This window comes from Dermacentor silvarum, chromosome 2, assembly GCF_013339745.2.
Source record: "Dermacentor silvarum isolate Dsil-2018 chromosome 2, BIME_Dsil_1.4, whole genome shotgun sequence".
In the NCBI taxonomy this organism is placed as follows: domain Eukaryota; kingdom Metazoa; phylum Arthropoda; class Arachnida; order Ixodida; family Ixodidae; genus Dermacentor; species Dermacentor silvarum.
In genome coordinates this window covers 218,648,120-218,655,234 of record NC_051155.1, presented here as the reverse complement: position 1 = coordinate 218,655,234, position 7,115 = coordinate 218,648,120, and the positions used below count along the sequence as shown (strand labels likewise).

At 43.6% G+C, this 7,115-nt stretch overlaps 1 long non-coding RNA gene across 1 annotated transcript; it reads left to right on the top strand.

Annotated features, from left to right (window-relative positions):
• The first annotated feature begins 805 nt into the window (after positions 1-805).
• On the top strand, positions 806-5,960 carry LOC119442669 (uncharacterized). Its single transcript, XR_005190111.2, has 3 exons — positions 806-939; positions 2,610-2,793; positions 5,748-5,960. It is a non-coding gene; the product is annotated as an uncharacterized LOC119442669 (long non-coding RNA).
• Positions 5,961-7,115: the final 1,155 nt, after the last annotated feature.

The window sequence follows — 7,115 nt, the reverse complement described above, 5'->3', positions numbered from 1 at the left end:
TCACAATGAGGACTGCGAAATGGCGCTAGAACAGCGGGCAGGAAAATAGACTCTCACACTATAATTACACTTTATTTGCAAAAGCACGGGCACAGGTACCACACAAGAAAAAGTCAATGTCCGGAGCTAGAAAAGAGCAAGCACTGGGAAAATTACAAGGAGCTAATGTAATTCATTTCGTTTTATTTTTCTATTTTTTTTTTTTTTGTCGGGACAGTGCCTTTCTTTATCTGACAGTGATCAACAGACGGAATCAATCTCTCGTACGTCTATACAATCACTCACGTGACCTCATCTTTGCACGTGTGCGTAACCTGCGTGAAACAAGAGTGGCTTTCACCCGCCGTTGCGAGTGCGTCTCCCTTTTTGTCCTTGACGCCTCTCTCACTCATTTTCTAATTTTCTTTCTTTACTTTGTTCTGACCTTCACTCCCGTCGTCTATCGCCATCTAAACGAACACTTATTTATCTCGTAGTACTACGTGAAGATAGAATTAGTACTACAATCTTTGTTTAAAACATGGGCGATAACGCAAGCAACATGTTCTCCTCGGATCAGCATCTGGTACGAAGCCGAAGTGCCCGCACTATAAGTCTATATAACCCTTCAGTAAACCGACATTCAACTTCGTGACGAACACAACAACAAGAAGCATGACCGCCATTTTTCTAGATTAGTGGAGCCTTATATCGCGGCGGGGCTGCGCAGTGGGTCTTATCTCATATCAGCCACCGTAGCTCCCACGGCAACAGTCACTCGTAACGTATCTCTTGGGATGCCTTCTTCTTTTTTATCTTTCTCTCTCTTTCTCTATGGATCGTGGCTAGGTCACCACAGCAGTTTGTTCTCTGCTACCGCCTCGTGTCCTTTGCTATGTGCCCGAAAAACCTAGTGCGTTCCCTTCTTTGCCGCTAGTGGCCAGCGGCTCTGACAGCCAGGTGAGTCATGCCGAGATTTACTCGCGAGTTGGAGTTCTTCCAAGATGCGTGTTACCTGTCTGGCAGTATAACGGTTATCATGAGACAGAATAGGCAGGTCGATAATATTATCGCAAGATTGTCGTTAATTTGTATTAGTTTCTTTTATCAGCGAATCGGGCACTTCACCGTGAGCTGTCCTCTTCCTAGACAAGCCAGTATTTCGGGTGCCTGTCTCTTGTTTCGAAAGCAAAAACGTCTTCAGGAGGCTCTTTCTCGGTGTCTGCTACCCTTAAAAAATTTGGTTCTTTGGTTCCATGAATGCACTGTTTCTCCTTGCTGCCAGAGACCCACGCTGGAGGGTTGCATTCTTTTCAACGTATACATATTTCTTGCCCACGCTACTCGCATTCGAGTCACGGAACTGTCGCGTATAACCTTAGACAGGCGCTCTTAAACATGCATTTATTGTGCATTAATGTATGCAAAAATCACATGGCTTTACATGGAATATCCAACACAGAGAAATAAAAAAGCTAAAACTAATCCTTTTATTTATTTAATTTATCCTATCTCTTGAAAATTACACACTGACAGATTCATTGCACCTTCAGCACCAATGAAGGCATACATCAGCAGATCAGATTAAGATTCTTGACTTTTTCTGTGAGTTTTGCAGCATCCTCATTACTACGGACTTCATGCAGGTCTGAACTCTCAGAAATACTTGAGGTGCGAGAACAATATCAACTATTTCACGCTCAATTTTGCTTGAAAAGCAGTGGGCCACGTCAGAAATTGCACGGTTGTAAATTGTTGCTGTAAAAAACAATTAAAAAAGAAGAAAGGGGACCCACTACATGTTGACGTGCTGTTGTAGTCGCAACAAACAAGCATACGTCCTTCCTGGAATCTTTTTTTTTATCTTTGTTTGTGACACTCTTGGCCCATATAAATAAATTTCGTATCAAAGTTACATTCAAAACTGTCTTAAGATGCACTCGAAGCATTTTAACATCATAATTGTCTTTACTGGTTCAGATTTAGAAGCGTTACCTCGGTGTGCACAATTGTGCCCGCAGCGTCTGAAAGGAATAATCTGAAAAATGAAGCTCGTAAAGCTTTTTTTTAGTTATTACGCGATGACAATATTATTATATTTGTGTTGGTTCTCCTCGACATTTGGCAGTCGTGTGCACGTTACAGCATGCTCCACTGCTTCAGGCGCTTACGTGCCCGAGGTGTAATGTAGATATCATCGGTACGATTAGCGGACTCTTAAAGCACATAATGATTGTGGATATAAAAGCTTTAAGGACAGCAGTAAGCTTCCAGCAAGCTATTGAATTTGGGACACACTTCTTATTTTTATTCTCTTATTCTTCTTATTCTCCTATTTATATTAGGAGACTGTGAATATCTTTCTTCAAAAAAAATTAGGACCAGGAACAGTTTATCGCTAATATATAAACATTTTTTTTACCACATCTTCCTCTGCTATAGCGCACGGGTTCGCAACTTTTTGCAAAAAAAAAAAAACAATTTAACAGAAAAGGGGTATAAGTCTAATCGCTAGAAGACGTACTAGTTGTGTAAACTCAACTTGTCTTTACTCGAAGCCTCTTGATAAATAATATGATCAGCAGCCAACTCTTCCTCCATCTCTGTTTACTAACGATTTTCGCACGCAGGTCTACGCACATTTTTTTCCCCGAGAAACGACGCAACTGTATCAAGCAAATGGCGACGTCTTCGCGCTGCGAGCAAAAGAGAAACAACCGGCGGTGGTCCTTTTCAAGGTTCATTACACCGTCTGCTGCCAAGTCCGTTCGGACCAGAGACCAGTTATCGGAACGAGCTCCTACGTCGAAGCAGGTGATAGAGGGCGCTCAAAGAACGTCTACGTATAGAAGGCGTTTTACAGTGATATCTCCGAGCTCTAGTGTTATTCTCTTGTTTGCCCGGGCTGCTTTCATATTTAGCAGTATCAGAGATTCATGTGTTCATAATTCCTTTTGTTCCTTTATTTAAAGCAAAGGTTTCTAGGTGAGCCCTCACGGAATTTGCTGACCATTGCTGCCGGTGCTGTCTTATCGAATAGCTCACACACAAGACAGTACTCGTATAAAAATCGGCTTATGTGTAGCTCTGTACTACCCCTACAGATGTGCCGGTGACCTGCTATGGATGGATGGATGGAAGAATAAACGTTTATTGAACTCAATAAACATTAGGAGGGGAGAATGTAAAGGGTGGGTTCCCCATTCCAGGACTCCAATGGCCGCCGCTGCTCGCCCAGCTTGATCCAGATGGGTCTCCAGCTATCTTCTTTACTGAATTACGCAGTGAAACAACAAACGGTACCTAAATTGAATTGAATTTTGGGATTTTACGTGCCAGAACCACGATTTCATTATAAGGCACGCCGTAGTGGGGAACTCCGGATTAATTCTGACCACCAGGGGATCTTTAACGTGCCCCCAATGCACGAGACAAAGTCATTATGCCTTTAAGCGCATAATCCCTTTATTATACCGAATCTTTCAGTAATGCCTTCTTTCCTGGGGTTTGGCACGTCTGTGTTGGTCCTGGAGATAGTGCAATAGTGACGTGGGCTGATCCCAGAGATGACCTGATGAAAAGTGGGCCGATCACGGAGGCACTGTAATCTGCGGTCGCGGATCACGATGGTCGGGTGTTGGAGGCATCCACGTCTTGCTGATTTGGCCGGGCAGACCCGTAATCGCTATACATTTCAGAAGCATGTGGCACTGGGTGGCTCAACGTGGTTTTTGACGGTGAAAAAGCGTAGGGAACGAAGACAGACAGAAAGAATGAACACACACACACACCGCAAAGTGCTGGCAGGTGCGTTCATTTCTTCAGTCTGTATGCATTCGTTTCCGTTTCCACGCGTGGTTTCACCATCAAAAGCGTTATCGCTATGCTGCAAAACGCGTTGCAGAAGTTGAACAGTTTTGCGGCAAATAATTAGCCGCTTCATGAAAGCGTAGCTTCAAATGGATTCTAAAATGTGTGTTGGGTCTGCATATCTTCTTCTTCTGTGATGCCAACGTAAGTCTACTGTAAACCTAAGTAAAACAAAAAAATGTGATCTCGTACTAGGCCGCAGGATGCGATATAACCTCCGGTCAACCATGGCGTATATGCAATTTATTTATTTATTTATTTATTTATTTATTTATTTATTTATTTATTTATTTATTTATTTATTTATTTATTTATTTATTATTATTTATTTATTTATTTATTTATTTATTTATTTATTTTTCGAGTGAGGCGATCGGTAGGTCGGTCATTCGATTGATTGGTAGTGCACAGGCATGGCAATTTATTGCGCATGAAAAGGTCAATGAAACGCAGCAAAAAAAATTCATAGACAGTGGGATGCGTATAAGAGCTGCACAAGCTAACAGCGACAATATAAGGGTCTCGCAAGGCCACTGGTCCTCTAGAAGTTAATCATTTTGGCTTCTCCAGAAGTTTCTGGCTTAATCTGAGCTTGTGGTCGCTGGTGAAGTCACAAACTCAACGCTGCGCCTGCTTTCACTCAGTGACCCACTTCGACTCTCTTGATTGTCCGTCTCAAGAGCGATTACGCGTGACCACGCTGGTCTAAGAGCTACATCCGAAATGCGGCTGCTTGGGCGGAGCAATTTCGAGCCACCCTCAGCGCTGAGATGGCCCACAACCAACAACAATTTTAGTCTCAACGGCGCCACGATGTCGTGCGGATTATTCTAGTTACTATCATGCAGGCCCCTCGACCAGCATAACTGAAGCGTGAAGTGCTTGACCACGCATGGTGCACGCCACTCGGCATAAGCGCGAATTCGGTAGGGACAGCAAACCACAACGCAAGCGTGGCTCATACAGGAATAGGACAAGAAACACCTACGTGGAAACGTGGCTCTGTAGAGCCTAAAACCAGAGACTACAAGCAGAGGCGTGTTGTACTATAGTTTCAATGTGCCGCAGATGCCTTCGAGTAGGACGACAGCGGCATGGTTATCAGCTTACCGGAACGCCAGTTCTAACTCGTCGCGAGTGGTCCTTCCTCCAGCGATCGTAAACGCATATTTTTTTTTATAATCATCGCAGCTTCTTTTTCTTTTTCGTAGCCCAGCATAGACGGATCTAATGTTTTCCTTTATGTGTATCGTCTTTCTGCACACACCTAAAAGCCAAACAATAACTCCAACCGACCGCCATACAATCAAGGCTGTACACGTGGCCCGCACCGGCGCTGGCTCCTGGATTTCGAGCACGCGTCGGACTTTGCTCTAATCTATTGCTCTATACCTCTTCCTAGTCGTGGTGTACTAACTTAATATAAAGAAAAACAGGCGCCACACGAATAAACACTCATTGTTCGTACGGTAGATACGGTTTCTGTGTGTTCGATAGCACGCATTTTTTTTCTGGCGTTTTACTTGCCAAAATCAGTTCTGATTATGAGTCACGTCGTAGTGGAGGGCGCCGGATTAATTTTGACCACCTGGTGTTCCTTAACGTGCACTACAACGCAAGGACACGGGTATTTTTGTCTTTTGTCTCCATCGAAAAGCGACTGCCGCGGCCGGGATTCCATCCCGCGACCTCGTGCTCAGCAGCGCAACGCCTTAGCTAACTGAGCCACCACGGCGGGTAAAAATGCACGCACCTGGAGAGTTCCCAAAGGTGCCGGAAAAGCAGCTGCCGCGCACGATATATTTTCTCATCTCGTTTCTCATCCCTCTAGTGTCACTCCGACTTTTCTTTTACCGTCCACACGGCATTGCGTGCAATCGCTCCCATATTCCTTGCAGGTTCTTTGTGAAGCTAGATCGACTACAAGTTATTCCACATCTACGATATACAACCACATTCGCTATGAGAAGTGGCTCTTCTGGCTTTAGTGCAAGTGACGCCGGGAGCTGCCAGACAAACTGGACCAGCACGATCGTGAACCGGAGCCTGACAATTCTCATCTTGCTTGACATGTGTCGGACCAATGAATGTATGGGTGTAATAAAACGTTTTTCGCGAAGTTTACGTTCCTGAGTGTGCATTACATCGTGTTTATAGTGAACCTTGCAAACTTTGTGCGTCATTTGTGCCTTCATTTTGTGCGTCCCTACCACTGTAGGTTAGTTTCTGAGCATGAAAACAGTGCAGTATTTTGATATTTTGACTGGTATGACAAGAGATTTAAAGTTCTCTTTTCACGGGACATCAAGAAAGGTTGTGTATTAAGCGAGGGAAAGTTGCATGCTGAAGGTCTAACCCAACGTAATTTCAGAAAATTCTAAGATGTTATTGGCGTGTAGGTACATACTCTTGAAATTCGAGCCTGCTCGTATTAAGTTCAGCGCGCCCAACTTCTAGTTGTCCGGTAAAGGATTCAGCACATCCGCTAAGTGGAACATTTGCTTCTACACGGATTTGTGACAGTGAGGAACAATGGTGCAGAAATACGTATACGTTACGTATAATTGAAGCTTTGTCGGCATTGGTGAATCCATTAGCAGTGTAGCCTGAATGTTCGGTGATGCAACGTGTTGTAGTAGTTAGTCAAGTGTAAATCTAAACAGGTCTTGCACTTTTCTTCAAAAAAATTATCGGGTTTTACGTGCCAAAACCACGATCTCATTATGAGGCACGCCGTAGTGGGGGACTCTGGAAATTTTGGACCACCTGGGGTTCTTTAACGGGCACCTAAAACTAACTTTTCTTCAACCTCGGGTAATGTAAGACACATGGTCTTTTTGTAAATGTGCGAATGTTATGCTCAAACATTGTCAAAATTGGCAATAGATAAGTGTATGATAAATATTACTCCTTCTATGATAAGTAAGCAAAAAATAACAAGGTTTTCTAGAGAAAACACAGAAAATATGTCAGCATACTCCTTTTCTGAGTGAATCCGGGTTGTCGGTTAGTGCAGGTTAGTGCGTCTGGAAATTGAACAAAATCGCTTGACAGCTATTTCTTATCCCTTCTACCCCCTCTTTTGCAGAGTATATAGCCTGTAGGTGACTACTTCTATACCTCTGTGCTTTTCAATAAAGAGCTCTCTTCCTATAGGGTGTCAATGCGACATTGACGTGGTCCTGATTTTTTAGCGTGTGGTCCTTTTTTCTTACGGACACATATTTCGGCTTGCTCGACTTATCTCCTTATCAATTCCAGCTTTA